Below are 17,792 nucleotides of genomic sequence, written 5' to 3' on the forward strand. Positions count from 1 at the left end.
CTACAACAGTACATGCCCCAGTATGTGCAAGGAGTTAGGGATTTCAGCGGAAACTGGTGGACTGATACCGCTGTCTCTGGGTCCCTCTGTTACTCATCCACCACCCACAGGACCTCGGAAAAAGATTCCCACTTGGCCTCTGAAGCTAATTTTGGTCCTAGCACTGGTCAGTGTTAACCTGGGTGTGGTAGCTGCGTGGGTGAGGACCACCAGGAAGCACAGGAAGTGGGACTGGTGAATCAGGTGGGGGCCTGACTCACCCAGGACCATGGGAACGGGGACTCCGGGGCTGGCGGCGCCATGTCTGAGCAGCACCAAGGCCTTACAGGGCATCATTAGTGGTTGCAGATGCCTTTCCAGCACTTCTCACGGCACGACCTCCAGAGCTGCCTGCACGCCCGTTGGGTATTTATGTTCCTTTGCCCTCCTGCCGACCCAGTGAACGCTGGCCTTCCTAACTCACCCTCCCTGACTGCTGTCCGGAGTGATCCAGAGCTGAGTTTGAAAGATGGGAGTTCTGGGGCAGGTGCCTGGCTGACCATTATGGTATCCACATTCTTTCTCAGGGTGCCTGAGTTCAAGTCCCATCTCCGCACCCAACTCTAGCTTCCTGCTAACATGTGCCCTGGGAGGCAAATGGTGATGACTCCAGTAGGTGGGGTCCCTGCTTGCTGCTGGCTCCCAGCTCTGGCCTCAGCCATCAGAAGCATTTGGACAGTGACCCAATGGGTGGGAGATCTATCTCTCTGTGTCCATCTGTCTCTTCCCATCTCTCAAATAAATTAAAAAAAAAGAGAGAGAGAGAGAGAGAGAGAGAGATGGCACCTCTTTCCAAAACCATCCAACCCTTCCTGCTGGAGGACTCTGAGGCCACCTTTTCGTCCAGCCCATTGGCGACCATGCAGCCAGCCCGTGTGCCAGCGTAAATCCCTGGTGGGCAGGCTTCCCTTAGTTCTCTCTGTACTGGCACTAACTCCACCTTACTGTCCCTGAAGAAATAACTCACCTTCCCTTTTATGCTCAGGTGCAGCTAAGTTCACCTGCAGCCCCAGCCTGGCGCATCAGAACCCCGCAGTCACTTGGCCATCACAGTGGCTTCAGTGATGGGTATGTGAGTCAGAGCCAACAAGACCCAGTTTCTCATAGTTTTCTGGACCTCCCAGGAAGAGAAACTCACCCTCCCAACTCATGTGACTGAGAGCCCAGGATGCAGGCCAGAAGTTACCAGCAGCATTTTTCCCTTCTGTCTTAAAGATGGCACCAGTAATAATAATAATGATATTAATACGCAGGTTGTTGTGAGACTACTAAACGCAAGATGTCAAGCACTTCGGAGAATACTGGGCACACACTCAAGGGCTCCAAGAATCTTAGTTAGGAGTGAGGGCACTTGGAGCAATGGTCAGGATGCAGCTTGGGACATGTACATCCCACATCCCAGTGTCTGGCTTTGAGTCCTGTCCCTGCTTCTAAATCTACCTTCCTGCTAATGCACAACCTGGGGGCCAGTAGGTGATGACTCAAGTACCTGGGTCCCTGCCACCCACGTGGGAGACAGCACTGAGTTCCAGACTACTGGTTTTGGTCTGACCCAGCCCTGGCTGTTGCGGCTGTTTAGGGAGTAAGCCAGTAGATGAACGATCTCCCTCTCTCTCCCTCCCTCCCTCTCTCTCTCTCTCTCTCTCTCTCTCTCTCTGATGCTGGCATCTCATCTGAGCACTGGTTCAAGTCCCAGCTGCTCCACTTCCAATCCAGCTCCCTGCTAGTGTGCCTAGGCCAGCAGTGGAAGATGGCTCAGGTTCTTGGGCCCCTGACACCCAAGTGGGAGATCGGGATGGAGTTCCAGGCTCCTGGTTTTGGCCTGGACCGGCCATTTGGGGAATCAACCAGCAGGTGGAAGAGTTCTTTCTCTGTCACTCATTCTTTCAAACAAATAAATATTTAAAGAAAAAAAGAAATTACTTAAGTCTACGAAAACAAAGCTGTGCATTTGTTCAGTCACTGATTCATTTCACTCAAGCAGCCTCTGTATCTAAGGCACAGAATTAGTCACCGAAACACTACGTGTGGGTGGGGCATAAGGCATTTGTGGGTGAAAACCTCAGGGGTGTTCCCGTCGGCAACCCCGGCCCCGGGGGGCATCTCGGGTGTCCTCTCTGCAGGCGGATCTTTCCTGAGCTCTGCACATCCACCGCTATGGCCAGACTCCAGGCTGTCTTTAAATGGAGGCGGTGATGGGGAACTTGCGCTCACACTAAATTATTCATCTATCGACCCACATGTGCAGCACTCCATCTCCATCTCTGGACACAGTCTGCCCGATCAAAACAGCCGGGCGAGCTGCAGACAGGAAATGCAGATACAAAACGGTGACTTAAAACGGCAGGGCAAAGCCCTCCCCCGAGCAAGGTGCACTGCTTCCTCTGCTGTGGGAGAGCCACTCCCAGAGGGTCCCCGCTGGCCGGGAGTGCGTCTGATTTCCCATCACCAGTGTCACGGAAAATATACAGTGCAAACCCCGGTGGTTTCTCGGAGAGTTCACTGCTCTGCCCCATCTTCTCTGATTCCCCTGCCTGCCGTCCACACCCTCTGAACTTGGAAAATGACACTTTGAAGGCGTGTCTTAAAGCAGTTTTTCATCCCTGCTTCTCTCTTTGATGACCCTGCGATTTGTCAGAACTGCAGCGCGCACAGGATGTTGGGCCGGGAGCGCTGAGCCAGTCCTGACTGTGAGAAGCCAGGGAAACAAGGAAGGTGGGGCTGCAGGGACCCAGGAAGCACCTCCGGCCTCTCCCCCACGGCCCCGGCTGGCCGAGCCCACTGCCTGCAGCCCGCTCTCTGCAGACACTTCCTCCTGCTCTGGCCCCACACGGCAGCACACTCTGCTCACCCCAGCACCTCGCCACAGCCCAGCTCCTACTTGATGAGCAGCTTGAGTGGCTTTGCTGGTTCCAGCTTCCCCCCATTTCCCCTGGTCAAAGATTCGTGCCTTTCAGCACCAAAACACCATCACGAATGAGCACCAGGGAGCAAAGCCCCACAGCACGCGGAAGAGGCAGCGGGCGGGCGGGCACACGCCTTCTCCCACCTGGCCCCCTGCACACGGGGCTGGAAGCTAACACTGCACAGATTGCTCCAGGAACCCTCAGGGACGCAGGAACTAGCCAGTGCCTTTCTAAGCAGCAGCTGTCCCGCCTGGCCTGTGACCAGGAAGGCACAGAGAGGGCAGATCACAGCCCCTGCGGAGGCTGAGCTGTCACAGACCCAGAGGGAAAGCAAGTTCCCCAGCGGTGATGCAGTGAGCCCCATCAGTGCTGCGGAACGCCTCAGGGGCCAGCACTTTCATCCAGCTGGGAATAGGAAAGACAGGGACACCTATCACATGGGAGGGTCTGGCTGCTGCGAGGGAGGAACTCGTGAGCTCCCAAGTATTTCCTGAGCCCTGGGAAGACAGCAGCGAGCAAGGCAGACGGGCTCTCGTGGTCCAGCTCTATCCAAGGAGGTAGAATCGTAAATGAAGACACAGGGCAGCGCATTATAAAACGCGGCCCACAGACACCATCTGTATATGGCAGCCAGGCCAGAGAGAGACCCAGGGAAGCATCGACCCCAAGGGGGACATTTAAGCTGGCAACTGAAGGGAGGGGCAGTGAGGCTGGCCAGCAGGAGGGGGCAGCATGTTACGCAGCAAGAGCAGCAGAGAGGATGGCCCAGTTTAGGGCAGACAGAATGCTGGGGTCAGTAGTGGAAGAAGGGGCCCAGCTAGGAGCACAGACTGAGCCCCACGGCAGACCAGGCACTGGGAACACAGCAGTGCACACGGTTTGCAAGGCCTTCCTGGAGTTCTGGGTGGGGAGCCAGACTCCAGCAGAGCTGCCACAAGTCAAGGTACATGGCCTTGAAGAGGGCAAGGAAGCTGTGGTGCCTGCTCCCCACCTTCCGTGCAGCGTGGGCCTGAGGAACCTTCTCCTTCCTTATGTGCTCAGATGGACGCCAGCCCCAGACCAGTCCCAGACCAGACCAGCACCGCAGCAGGGGGCAGGTAGTCGAGTCCCAAGAGACGCCACCTCCACACTGGGAATTCTGGCTCCCCATGGCCAGCGGTCTGGATGTGACCACCAGCTCCTCCATCACCTGGCCACAGTGCTGGCACGAGGATCGCAAAGGGCAGGCGCACTGGTATAAGGCATGAGATGTAGGAGTCCAACAGTCCTGGTTCCGCATCCCAGCTCTGTCACTGCCAACAGGGCCCAGAATTTACCCTCCAACCCCCAGCAGCTTAGTCCATTCATTAGGACCCATGGGACCGTAACTAAGGGTAGCTTTCCAGATTGCAAGCATCAGGGCACGTCGAGGGCTCAGTGTCCAGCGTGGCACAGAGCAAAGGCTCTCTCAGCGTCAGCTTCTCTGACCGTAACAGCTCTGCTGCAGCCCACCCCCAGCTGGAGGCGCCTGGCACAATGTCACTTTCATAAATCACAGATCTGCAACTCACGCAACTAAGTGCAATGCGCAACCCTCTCCCCTTTATTCATCCCCTGCCAGGGGAACCAAGGCACAGTTCAGCAGCTCGCCCGGCATAACCCCAGGACTTCAAAGTCAGGAATGTTCCTTTCTGAGAACAGTGAAGCAACCACAGGAAGCATGCTGCAGAGGGAACAACTGGCTGGACGAGTCCCACGGGAATTTCTCGGAAATATCTTCCATTCAAAAAGACTTTGTGAATTTTCCATTGCAAATATTTAATATCGAATTGGGTTCTCTCTTCCGCCTCTGTCAGTGAAGTGCTCAAAATAATTTCAATAGTAGCCTAAGCCAAGTAAAATTAGGAAAATAAATCTGCAACATTTCCTTCCCGCGTCTGCCTTTCTCTCCCTGCCCACAGCATCTCCCAAAGCCAAAATTCGGGGATGTGAGATCTTCAGCAACGCAGCAGTGGAGCAGTTGCCTTGAAAACAGATGACATGGTTCGAATGCTGGCCCTGCTCTTTACCAAGTTTATGACTGCAGGCTGGTAACACACTCCTTATTTATTTGAAAGGTAAAGTTACAGAGAGAGAGAAGGCAAGAGTGAGAGAGCGATCTTCCATCCACCGGTTCACTCCCAACATGGCTCCACATGGTTCCATCCACTGGTTTACTCCCAACTCCTGGGGCTGGGCCAGGCTGAAACCAGAAGCCAGGAGCTTCATCCTGGTCTCCCACGTGGGTGCAGGGGCCCAAGCACTTGGGCCATTTTCTGCTGCTTTCCCAGGTGCATTAGCAGGGAGCTGGATGGAAAGCAGAACAGCTGGGACTGGGTGCCCGTGTGGGATGCCGGCACGGCAGGTGGCAGCTTTACTTGCTACGCCACAGTGCCGGCCCCTGGAAACACACTCCTTAAGCCTCAGTTTCCTCTTCCATAGGATGGGAGGGACGGAGTACTTGTCCCACTGAGTCCCAGTGAGAATTCAAGGGAACGATGCACATAAAGCACTGAGTGTGCAGGAAAAGACCCATGGAAGCCAGCTGTTACTGTCCCCTGTAACTGTTCCATTCCCAGCCTACATCCTAGGTCGGACACAGGGGCCTGAGTACAGCCAGGCCAGCAGGCTCTGTGCGGGGGTACCAGCAGATCAAGGAGATGGCTTCGGTGGGAAGCAGGCTGAGAAGGTCTGCTGCCCTCCTAGGAGAGCCACAGGCCACATGCAGAAGGAAAGGCAGATGTGACCACAAAAATGAGTCTTTTTTTTTTTTTCTGACAGACAGAGTGGACAGTGAGAGAGAGAGACAGAGAGAAACGTCTTCCTTTGCCGTTCGTTCACCCTCCAATGGCCACTGCGGCCAGCACGCTGATCTGAAGCCAGGAGCCAGGTGCTTCCTCCTGGTCTCCCATGCGGGTGCAGGGCCCAAGCACTTGGGCCATCCTCCACTGCCTTCCCGGGCCATAGCAGAGAGCTGGCCTGGAAGAGGGGCAACCAGGACAGAATCCGACGCCCCGACCAGGACTAGAACCTGGTGTGCCAGCGCCGCAGACGAAGGATTAGCCTATTGAGCTGTGGCATCAGCCAAAAAGAAATGAGTCTTTCTACTTGTGCCATGCGCTCGGGGCCAGGCGTGAGGCTCTGCACCCTTGTGCTTTCCCTGGAGCCCACAGCGTGGGGCTGCTGACGCCGACACCATCACCATCCGCACTTGCCAAGCTCGGGAGGTTGGCGGCCCCGCATCCCACAGCTCCATGAAGTGCAGCAGGACTTCTAAGGTGGCACCACAGATGCACACGATGCCCATGGGTTAAACACGTGAGACGCACAGAACAGCCACACACAGCCCTGCCTTTCCACAGCTTTGGCCTCACAGGAGAGGCAGAGACACACAAGTTTATGTTCCAACATGCATGACTCCCAGGAGGACTCTAGGGTGCGACAGGAGCAGAACAGGAGGGGACAAGGGGAGGTTTCTGATGCAGACACCGATGGATGGATGAGGGCTGGCAGGAGGAAGAGAGGGGCCACAGACCCTGCACAGAAAGATGGCAAATTGGAGAGATGACAGGAAAGCCACAGGGAGCAGGGCACCTGGACCATCCGTGACGCAGACTCTCCCACAGAGCATCTCTCTCCACCCTCCCCTCTTACGTCGGAGCTCCCATTCTCTGTGGTTTCCAGAGAGAAGCCAGGGCTGTTTCATCCTTCTGCTAAAACCTCGATCTCACCCACTGGAAAGCTGAGGCTCAGCAAGGCCTCGGAGTGATGAAGCCATTCCCAGGTCCCAATCTGGGCCTTTCTGGGCCAAAGCCCACCCCCCAGCCACCCCCAGCCCTGCAGCTCTTCCTGGGACAGCGTGACTCCTGGTCTCCTGTACAGTGCTTTGCCCGTGTTCTGCCAACCAAAGACATGGGGCATTCAGATGAGCCACTTGCCCTGGCCCAGGCACCACCAACGAGAAATGCTTGGGCAAAGAAAACCCACAAGCCAGTCCTAACATGCACATTTTTTTATAAAGATGCATTTGTTTATTATTTATTTGAAAGGTCAAGTGACAGAGACAGATTTTCCATCAGCCGATTCACTCCCCAAATGCCCACAATAGGCCAAACCCAGGAGCCTAGAACTGTATCTAGCTTTCCTATGTGGGTGGCAGGGACTCAAGTACTTGGGCCATCACCTACTGCCTCCCAAGAGTATTAACAGGAAGCCAGGTTGGTTATAGTTTCCAGGAGCTAAACCGGCATTCCAACTTGGGATGCAGGCATCCCAAGCAGCGGCTAAACCTGCTGGGCCACACACCTGCCCCAAAATCTTCTAATGTTTAAATTTCAACATCAAATCCATGTTTTAAAAAAATGTCTGTGTGCCAGGGCAAGCACTGCAGAACAGCAGGCTAAGCTGTCACTCGAGACACCTGTATCCTATGTGAGAGCTCCAGTGTGAGTCCTGGCTACTCCGCTTCAGACCCAGCTTCTTACTAACATGCCAGGGAAGGCAGTGTGAGATCATCCAAGCACTTGGGTCCCTGCCACCCACGTGGAAGACTGGGATGGAGTTCCCAGCTCCTGGCTTCAGCCTGGCCCAGTCCCAGCCACTGCAGGCAGTCCAGCTCTCTGCTGTGGCCCGGGAGTGCAGTGGAGGATGGCCCAAGTGCTTGGGACCCTGCACCCACATGGGAGACCGGGAAGAAGCACCTGGCTCCTGGCTTCAAATCGGCGCAGCGCCGGCCGCAGTGGCCATTTGGGGAGTGAACCAACAGAAGGAAGACCTTTCTTTCTGTCTCTCTCTCCCACTGTCTAATTCTATCTGTCAAATAACTAAAAAAAAAAAAAAGTTTATTATGGGGGCTGGCACTGTGGTATAGCAGGTAAAGCCACTGCCTGCAGTGCTGGCATCCCATATGGGTGCTGGTTTGAGTCCCAGCAGCTCCACTTCCAATCCAGCTCTCTGCTATGGCCTGGGAAAGCAGTAGATGATGGCCCAAGTCCTCGGGCCCCTGCACCTGCATGGGAGACCCAGAAGAAGCTCCTGGATCCTGGCTTCGGATTGGCATAGTTCCAGCCGTTGCGGCCATCTGGGTGGGAGTGAACAAGCAGATGGAAGGCTCTCTCTTTCTCTCTCTCTCTCGCTCTCTCTCTCTTTTGCCTCTCTTCTCTGTGTAACTCTGACTTTAAAATAAATAAATAAATAAATCTTTAAAAAAAAAAGTATATTATGTGTAGGGGGCTGACACCTGCAGTGCCAGCTTCCTATATGAGTGCCAGTTCAAGTCCCAGTTGCTCCACTTTCAATCCAGCGCCCTGCTAATGCACCTGGGAAAGCAGCAGAAGATGGCCTGAGTCCTGGGTCCCTGTCACCCCTGCGGGAGGCCTCTGGGCACCTGGCTTTGGCCTGGCCCAGCCTCAGCTGTTGTGGCCATTTGGGGAGTGAACCAGCAGATAGAAGATAGATCTTTCCCCCATCCCCTTAACTCTGCCTTTCAAATAAATCAACCTTAAAAAAGAAAGTCTTATGGGTTGATTGTAGGCTCATATTCCCAGGGGCCACTGCTGTCCTGAGCTGAGAAGCAGCTGCCCTCTCAGGAAGGCACAAGTCCTCTAGCTCACCATAATCTCCATGCAACAGCTAATATCAGAAACATGCGTGACCGTCCATGTAGTCAGGGTATGCATTTGGCACAGCTTGGGATGCCCACAATCTATACTGGAATGCCTGGGTCGAGTCCCACCTCTGCTTCCAATCCAGCACCCTGGGAAGCATCAGGTAATGGCTCAAGTACTTGGGTCCCTGCCACCCACTGGGGAGACCTGGACTGAGTTTCTGGCTCATGTGCTGGACCTGACTGACCCTTGCTGTTTGGGATGACAGCAAACGCCCAGGATCCTCAAACACTCTCCAAAGCTCAGCATTCCGGGGTTCTCTGACGGTTGCCCGTGGGAGAGTGAGCCTTGCCTTGCAGGCATTACAGAAGCCTCAGCACACGTGTGCTTCCCAAGCTCCGACGGCAGTTTGCTGGGGAAACCAACCCTAGGAAGGTTAAGCCTAAGCCATGAACGGCCACAGACTGGCTTCCACCCCTCCCAGGTTGCACCCAAACAGGAGACACAAGCAGTCATCCATCACAGGCATGCACAAGCTCATGACTCAACAATGAACTGTGGGGGCTGGTGCTGTGGCATAGCGAGTAAAGCTGTCGCCTGCACTGTTCAGCATCCCATATGAATGCCAGTTCAAGTCCTGGCTGCTCCATTTCTGATCCAGCTCTCTGCTATGACCTGGGAAAGTAGTGGAAGATGGCCCAAGTCCTTGGGCCCCTGCACCCACGTAGGAGGTCTGAAAGAAGCTCATGGCTCCTGACTTCAGATCAGCCCAGTTTTGGCCACAGCGGCCATTTGAAGAGTAAACCAGCAGATGGAAGACTCCTACCTCTCTGCCTTTGCCTCTCTGTAACTCTGCCTTTCAAATAAACAAATAAATAAATCTTTTTTTAAAAAAAAAATAAACTGTGTGCTCTGAAGGCAAGAGGCCCAGTCCCACGTGTGCCACAGCTCCCAGGCAAAGTCGGAGGCATGGGGACAGGCTCAGAGGACAGCCACTGACTGGACACAGCCAAGGATCAGCAGGTGCCCAGACCCTGCCAAAGCAGGGAGCAGGGCCGGTCCCAGGACCTGCAAGAAGGCTCTGCAGCAGACAGCAGGCTGAGGGGCCAGGTGAGGAGGCCTCTGGCACGAATCTCCTGCCTGTGGGGCTGCCTGCTGGCTGCTCCAGCCGCTTCTGCAGGCCTGCTCTTCAGGCGCCTCCGCCCACTCCAGCAGGACGGGCTGCATGAAGGTACAAAAACAATGACAAGGACACAGCTTGTGCAGGACACACAAGCAGAGGAATTCAGGCAAGTCTGTGAAACAAATATTCAATAATCAGCAAAGCTGGGACACACAAAGGTAACTTGAACTCACTGTGGCTACGCCCTGGAGCAGACGGTCTTCTGCCAACTGCAATTCTTTGCTCCCTGATGCTGAGGCCGAGAGCTGGTGCCCAGCCTCCTCATGGCCCTCACACGCCCAGAGGATGCCCTTCCCTGCCTCTGGCCAGCTGAGCCCAGGCAGGAGGCCTGTGGGCACAGGCTCCAATCCTGCACACTCCTGCTGCACCGGCCTCGCTGCGCCTGCTGACCTACCGTCTCTTAAGCTTTGGTTTTATTCCATTGTGGCTGATTTACAGGACCTGAAATAGGTGGGTGGGCTCTGTGGGAGGAGCATCAGGGACAGCAGGAAGGCGGGTGGCAGGACTCCCCTGAGACGTCAGCCCACAACCACACCAGGAGCTGCCCAGGAGGCGAGAGGGCCACAGTGTTGTCTCTAGAGTGTGGTGATATCACTGACAAATGGGACAAAGCAAAGACGAGATGAGAGGACAGGAGGGGTCTCCACCAACCTCTCAGGAAGGCCAAGTTCAGGCCTCAGAAAAGAATTAGGTGTAACTTTAAATGCAAACATCATTTAATAAATCACCCTTTGTGATCCCTCAGAATTCTTGCAAACAATACACTGTACTTATGAGACATTTCAAGCTACAGGGACACCACTTACAAAGATGCTTAAAACAGCAGCTGGCCAACTTTTCAAAGTGGGCCAAGGTTCACAACACTCTGCTTCTTTGACTTTCTAGGGGCTTCCATCACATGTAAAGCCAGATGTAAATCTCAACTCATGACCTGTCCCTGCCCACAACTCCCACCTTGTGCCATGCTTCCCACCTCTGCTTGCCATTCTACAGGCAAAATGGCCAAACACTTGTAGCCTCTCGACCTCCGTCCTGGCTGTCCCCTCCGCCTGGAATGCCATCATGACCACCATTGCCCTTGCCTCCTGGGCACTCTCTCATCCTTTGGGGCTCAAACATCACCACCTTGGAGAAAGACGTCCTTTAGTCACCTCACCAAACAAGGCGCGGCTCTCCACTCTCAGAGCAGAACAAGAGCTGCCAGAAATACGCTTCAGTCCCCAGGGCGTTTTTCACTTCTAGCACTCACTGACTTGCCCTGGGGCTCTCCCACTGCACTCCAGTGCCCAAGGAAGATGACCACACCTGTGTCACCAGCACAGCACCCACACACAGGCGGTGGTCACCTGCTGGCCACACGGCTGGGCCATCTACTGAGTAACAGCCCTGCACTCCTCAAAGATGCCAGCTCCCGAGACAAAAGAGAAAATAGTGCATGGATTAAAGGACGCCAAATAGAGATAACAACTTAGTGAAGATGTGTCCTTGACTGGCCTGCATTTTAAATCAACACCAACAACAAGGGGGCTGGTGTGTAGTGAAGAAGCCCACATCCCACACCACAGTGACCTGGGTTTGATTCCTGGCTCCAGCTCCTGCCTGAATGCAGTCTCTGGGAGGCAGTGGTGATGGCTCAAGCAGTCAGGTTCTCGCCACTCTCACGGGAGATCTGGAATGAGTTCCTGACTCCTCGCTTTGCCTCTGGCTCAGCCCTGGCTGTTGTTGGGCATCTGGGGAGTGAACCAGCAAATGAGAGTTCTGTCTGTCTGTCTGTCTGTCTCCCTCTCTCTCTCTCATGGCCTCTCAAATAAATAAAAATCTTAGAAATAAAAAAATTAGCCAAAATAATGTATTTTTTCTATTCGAAAGGTAGAGCAACAGAGAGAGAAAGAAGGGTAGAGACAGATCTTCTATCCACTAGTTTGATAATGGGATAATCAGGCAAAGCTTAGGCAAGCTGGAATCCTTGCAATCCTGCCAAGTAATGCTGATCCCTTGATCTGACGTCTTGATCCACCCACCTTCCCAGGATGTAACTGTCTTGTCCAGGAAGAGGGCAATGTTAAGATCTCCATCCTATTTGTGGGTAGGATTAAGGCATCAACCCCGACTTCATAAGAGAGGCTGAGAGTGGGAGCGGGGAGGAGGTCTTAGCCCCAGACCATGCTTGGAGGCACCACTTTGATTTTCTCTCTTCCATGAGCAGCCCGCTGTGCACTCCCGATGGCTATGTCTCTATGTGGGGCGGCCCCCACTCACACGCGAATGCACTCTTATTCTCTTACTGTTAAATAACTCCCATTCCTACCTGAACATGTTACGAGGCCCCCGCTTTGAATTCTCACTTCTGTGTGAGGCCAGAACCTAGAATGGAAATTAACACTCTTATGCCCATACTAAGTTCACTCCCAAACCAGCTACAACAGCTAGGGCTGGGCCAGGCTGAAGTCAGGAGCCAGGAACTCCATCTGGGCCTCCCATGTGGGTGGCAGGGGCCCCAATACTTAACACCATATGCCACTGCCTTCCCAGGTACATTAGCAAGAAGCTGGATTGGAAGAGCAGCAGCCGGGACTCGAACTGGTGCTGCGACATGGGATACAGGTGTCACCAGCAGTGGCTTCCCTCTGTGTGCCGCAGCGCCGGCCTCCCATCCCACTGATTTTCACTAGCTACTTGCCTTCTCCATCTCCGTGACTCGGTCACACTCTCTATGGGGACAGGAGCTAGGATGTCGGTGCTGAGTCCACTCAGAGAGGCTTGAGCTCCCCCATGGAGTTGAACTTCACACAAGCAGCTGGCCTGACGCCGCTCCTCGCTGAATCTTGCATGATTCGTGGGGGCCAAGCCCAGGCCAGCTGTCCCGAGGCAGCCCTGAATGAAACCCTCCTTCCGCCTGTTGTTGCAGGTGTCCTATATCACAGCCCCTCGGGGACAGGAAGTGTCCTGCGTTACTGTTTGCTGCTCTTGTTCTGATATCAAAGCCCTGACCAGGGAGTTCCTGAGAGAAGATCAGGGACTTGGGTCCAGTTACCCAGCACCTGCTCGAACAGCAGCCAGGCCCCACTGCCAAGTGGAGCACAACGCACGCTTTATTCAACAGACAGGATACATACTGCTCAGCCCAGGTCACCGCAGCTCGGGTCAGCTGGCGAGGCTCGCCAGGCCGGGCCAGGCCGAATGGACCGACAGGGGGCAGGCAGGGCAGATGTGGTGGCTGCAGAGTCTGTGGATCCCCTGGATCGACTGTGGTTTGTCCTATCCTCTCCCACGAAGATGCCAAACAGAAACTGGGCCTTGCTCATACCCACAACGCTAACTACCACTCGGCGTGGTGAGAAAACACGCAGCTGAGGGGCGAGCACTGTGGTGCCACGGGTTAAGCCACTACTGGGGACCCGTGGTTTGAGTTCTGGCACCTCTGCTTGCAACTCAGCGGCCTGCTAATGCATCCTGGGAAGCAGCAGATGACGGCTCAAATGCCTGGGTCCCTGCCACCCACGGGGTAGATCCAGATGGAGTTCCAGGTCCCTGGCTTCAGCCTGGCCCAGCCCTGGCTCTTGCTGACATTTGGAGAATAAACCAGGGATGGAAAATCTGTGTGTGTGCACGCATGTGCACGTCTATTGCTCTTTCAAGATGGAAAAAAAGTGCATTTTTAAAAGTAGGTTAACTGTTCAAAAGTCCAGGCTTGATTGCTAGCTCCTCCCCTTTACCAGCCTGTGAGCTCAGTTCCGTTCTCTGCTGGTGGTGGTCGCCTACAGGACCCCCCGTAGGAGATGTGTTCTAAAACCACCTCCAGCAGATGCCTGAAACACTATGCTTTTTCCTACACATACTTGTACACATAAGTTTCAAATTATTTGCGCCAAAATAAAGCTATCTCCTAATTTCATTTTCCATTACCTTTTTTTTTTTTTTTTTTTTTGGACAGGCAGAGTGGACAGTGAGAGAGAGAGACAGACAGAAAGGTCTTCCTTTTTCCGTTGGTTCACCCCTCAATGGCCACTGCGGGCGGCGCACCGCGCTGATCCAAATGCAGGAGCCAGGTGCTTCTCCTGGTCTCCCATGGGGTGCAGGGCCCAAGCACTTGGGCCATATCCACTGCACTCCCGGGCCACAGCAGAGAGCTGGACTGGAAGAGGAGCAACCAGGACAGAATCTGGCGCCCCGACTGGGACTAGAACCTGGAGTGCCAACGCCGCAGGCGGAGGATTAGTCTATTGAGCCGCAGCGCCGGCCTTCCATGACCTTTTTGAAGTACTCTAGTATATACCTATGATAAAGCTTAACTCATAAACTAGGAACAATAAGAGACTGACAATAATAACTAATAAAGTAGAATGATCATAATATGCTATAATAAAGTTATTTAAAATTTAGGAATTGTTTATTTCTAGGACATTCCATGTAACATTTTAAGACCACGGTTAACCATAGATAACTAAAAGTGTAGAAAGTGAAATTTGAATGGGGGAGGAAGACTGTACCTTTTTTTTTTTTTTTTTTTTTTTTTTTGACAGGCAGAGTTAGAGAGAGACAGAGAGAAAGGTCTTCCTTCCGTTGGTTCACCCCCTAAATGGCTGCTACGGCCAGCACACTGCAGCCGGCGCGCTACACCAATCTGAAGCCAGGAGCCAGGTGCTTCCTCCTGGTCTCCCATGCGGGTGCAGGGCCCATGCACTTGGGCCATCCTCCACTGCACTCCCGGGCCACAGCAGAGAGCTGGACTGGAAGATGGGCAACTGGGACAGAATCCGGTGCCCCAACCGGGACTAGAACCCAGGGTGCTGGCGCCGCAGGCAGAAGATTAGCCAAGTGAGCCATGGCACTGGCCAAGACTGTACCTTTTAATCTAGACAACCAAGCATGTTGTAAATGATATATATCTTGCCAACGTTTGTTATAATAACTTTGGATGAAAAGAGCTATCCCATGATGACAGATGGAGGAAAAGCACTCCCTTGAATGGACCAGCAGAGGGAACTGGGACTGGTTGGAGGCCTGCAGAGCTCACTAAGAGGCAGCTCAGCCCAGGCTAGGAACCTTGGTAAGGACTGGGGGGCACCCACTGTAGGGATGCCTGCTGCTCTCTCTGTCTCATCCACCTCTCACCCCTGGGCTCAGGTTTTCAGAAGTCCAGTAGCTGATTCAGTGACATGCTTCCCCCAAGGGTCCTGCTGGGTATGTCACACACATAACTTTGAGTACACACAGGCAAACATCAACAGCCCAGATGAACTAGCCCCAAATTCCGTAAGTTCTAGTTAAGGAACGTTTGCCAAGCTCACTTCTGCCATGGACCCTACACAGCTGCCGACCCTCTTTAGGGAGCGCTCAGAGACCTGCTGACTCGCCACCTGCTAACCCCAATACCACCATCTCAGGCCCATCTGAAAACCCTCTTTCGCCCTCGTCCCCCTTGCTTCTCCGTCACAGCACCCTGACTATTCCCACCGCGGGGTGGGGGTGGAGGGTCCCAGTTGGGGGGCGGGGCCCCAGGTTTCTGTCTGACACCTGTTTGTCTCCCCCATGAAGTATCAACATCATGGGGGCGGGGCGCAGTCTGCTGTGTTCACCCAGTGCCCGGCAATGAAGCTCTCAACAAACACTCAGTGTTTGAGCAAACAGATGGTTGAGTGAATGAAGTGAATGAACTCATCAACCAAAGGGAGGAAAGGTTGAAAAAATGACGCAGTGGCTGCCTCAGGCTGCTCAGTCTCGGAAAACATACATTCAGCAAAATCAGGGATTCCAGTGGGAAAATGTGGGATGCAACTTGCACGCTGCACTCCATGCTGCCACCTGCTCAGAGGAAGGGACAGAGAGCGCGCTAACCAAGGCATGTGTCCCGGGGAGGTGTGCAAACCTGAACTTTGTCTTCTACAGAGGCAGTCCTTGGAGGGGATCAGAGAACTGACCAGACCTCCGAGGGCAAGCTGGTGTGGCCCTAGGCAAGGATGGACGGGCGAGCACCCCCTGCACCGCTCGAAACCTCTGACCCAACTCCAACAGGGCCAGAAGGCCTGAGAGTCCCCAGAGCCACTGCCGAGGCAGTGAGCTCACAGAATTACTATTCCTCACAGGCGCAGGAGCCAAAACCTCGGCCCGTGAGCCAAACCATCCACACTCAGGGCTGCAGCTCACCGCGCGGAAGCAGTCACGGTGTAGGAGTCCGGATGCTGCTGCAGCCCCCAGGAGAGGGCTGAAGTCCACCCCACACACAGCCAGCCCTGGAGGACCCCCGGCGCACAGCTGCACCCTCCCACCCAGCCTCAGGTACAGGGCTATGAAGAGAAGCAGGAGGCAGATCGTTGGGAAAAGCACAGCCAGGGCCACGGGGGAAGCAAGGCCTCTGCCGCTCCTCCCAGCAGGTCACGTCCCTTGGCTCCCACACCCCCTGGGCTGCAAGCTGGGGATGTTTACTAACACGGAGCAGGGCCCAGAGGGAATGCACGCAGTCACGAGGTGACATAAGTCTCCTGACAAGCTGCCAGCTCAGCCTATTGAAGATGGGACTAAAAAGCCTGCATTGCACTCAAACTAGGTCACCTCCAAGGGCTGGGGACGGCAGCCGGGAGCTCCCCACAGAGCCAGAACCGAGGAGCCAGGAGGTTAGTGGTTGCCCCTGGGGACACGCAGAGGTCACACAAGGGGAACACGAAGACTCAGAGGTTTGTGAGGATGCACACGGAGGCAGAGTGTGATGGACACATCCGTCACTCAGCTGTCGAGGCCTGAGCTGGCCTTGGACGCAACAGCCCACACCACCTGGGTGACATTTGCTGTCATGTTCTTTTAAAATTTACTTTCACCCTATTTGAGAGAGACTCAATCTTCAATCTGCCAGATCACTCCCCGAGTGCCCCCAACAGCCAGGCCAAAGCCAGGAGTGTGGAACTACATTCAGGTCCCTGACATGGGGGGCAGCAGGGACCCCAGCACTGGAGCCATCAGCTGCAGCTTCCCGGGATGTGCCTTAACAGGCAGCTGGAGAGGAAGCGGAGCAGGGACTCCACCCCAGGCACTCCAGCACGGATGTAAGCACGCTCAAAGTCTGCCCCAGCTCCTTAACTTCCTGTCCTTGCTTCCGCCTCCTAAGTAAATATGCTCCTTGTACAACAACCAAGTTCCCCCAAACAAAGTCAGTTTCTTATGGTCAAGGGCCCTGTCTCTCTTATTGGCGTCTTTAATTTCACCAAGCACTGTGCAAGACCCAAAGCCGACACTTAGCCTGATGACTGCGTGGCTGTGAACGGAACAGAAAGGCAGTGCATTTATACAACACATGGGCTCCACTTCCTGTTAGCTGCATCCCTTCAGGTCATGTTTCCAACTTCTGCACTCCCCAGGCTCGCCAACCACGACATGACAGTCACCGCACCTGCCCTTCCACTGGGTCCTGTGAGGCTTCAAGGAGCTGCTCCAGGAGATGGACCTGCCACAAAGTAAAAACTCCGGAACTGGGGCCACTCTGACTGTATCTGAAGTGCTATCATTGCTGTGAATGGTCACAGACTACTACCTGGATATGGCATCTCCTGAGAGCCTACAAGCGTACCGGGGCTCTCCTTAACAGAACACCTGAAAAGCACTCAACCAGGCACCTACACTTCCACTTAGTAAAGTTACGAAAGAGCAACTATAGGTAAATACATAAAAAAAAAAAAAAGTCATGGAAAATGTGTATTATGAAAAAACTATGTGTAGAATTCAAAAATTTTTTTGCACCAAAATAAACTTAGCATTCCATTTCCCATGAACTTTCTGAAGCCCTCACGGTGGTCAATGGAAGATAAATCTCCCTTCTGAACAGGTGCTAAGTTGGCAAGATAAAATGGACTTCAGGGGCCAGTGTAGCAGGTAAAGCCGCCGCCTGCCAGAATCCCTTATGGGCACTGGTTTGAGTTCTAGCTGCTCCACTTCCATTCCAGCTCTCTACTATGCCCTGGGAAAGCAGTAGAAGTCCTTGAGTCTCTGCACCCACGTGGGATACCCAGAAGCAGCTCCTGGCTCCTGGCCTCGGATTGGCGTAGCTCC

This window comes from Lepus europaeus, chromosome 4 (genome assembly GCF_033115175.1).
Source record: "Lepus europaeus isolate LE1 chromosome 4, mLepTim1.pri, whole genome shotgun sequence".
NCBI lineage: Eukaryota > Metazoa > Chordata > Mammalia > Lagomorpha > Leporidae > Lepus > Lepus europaeus.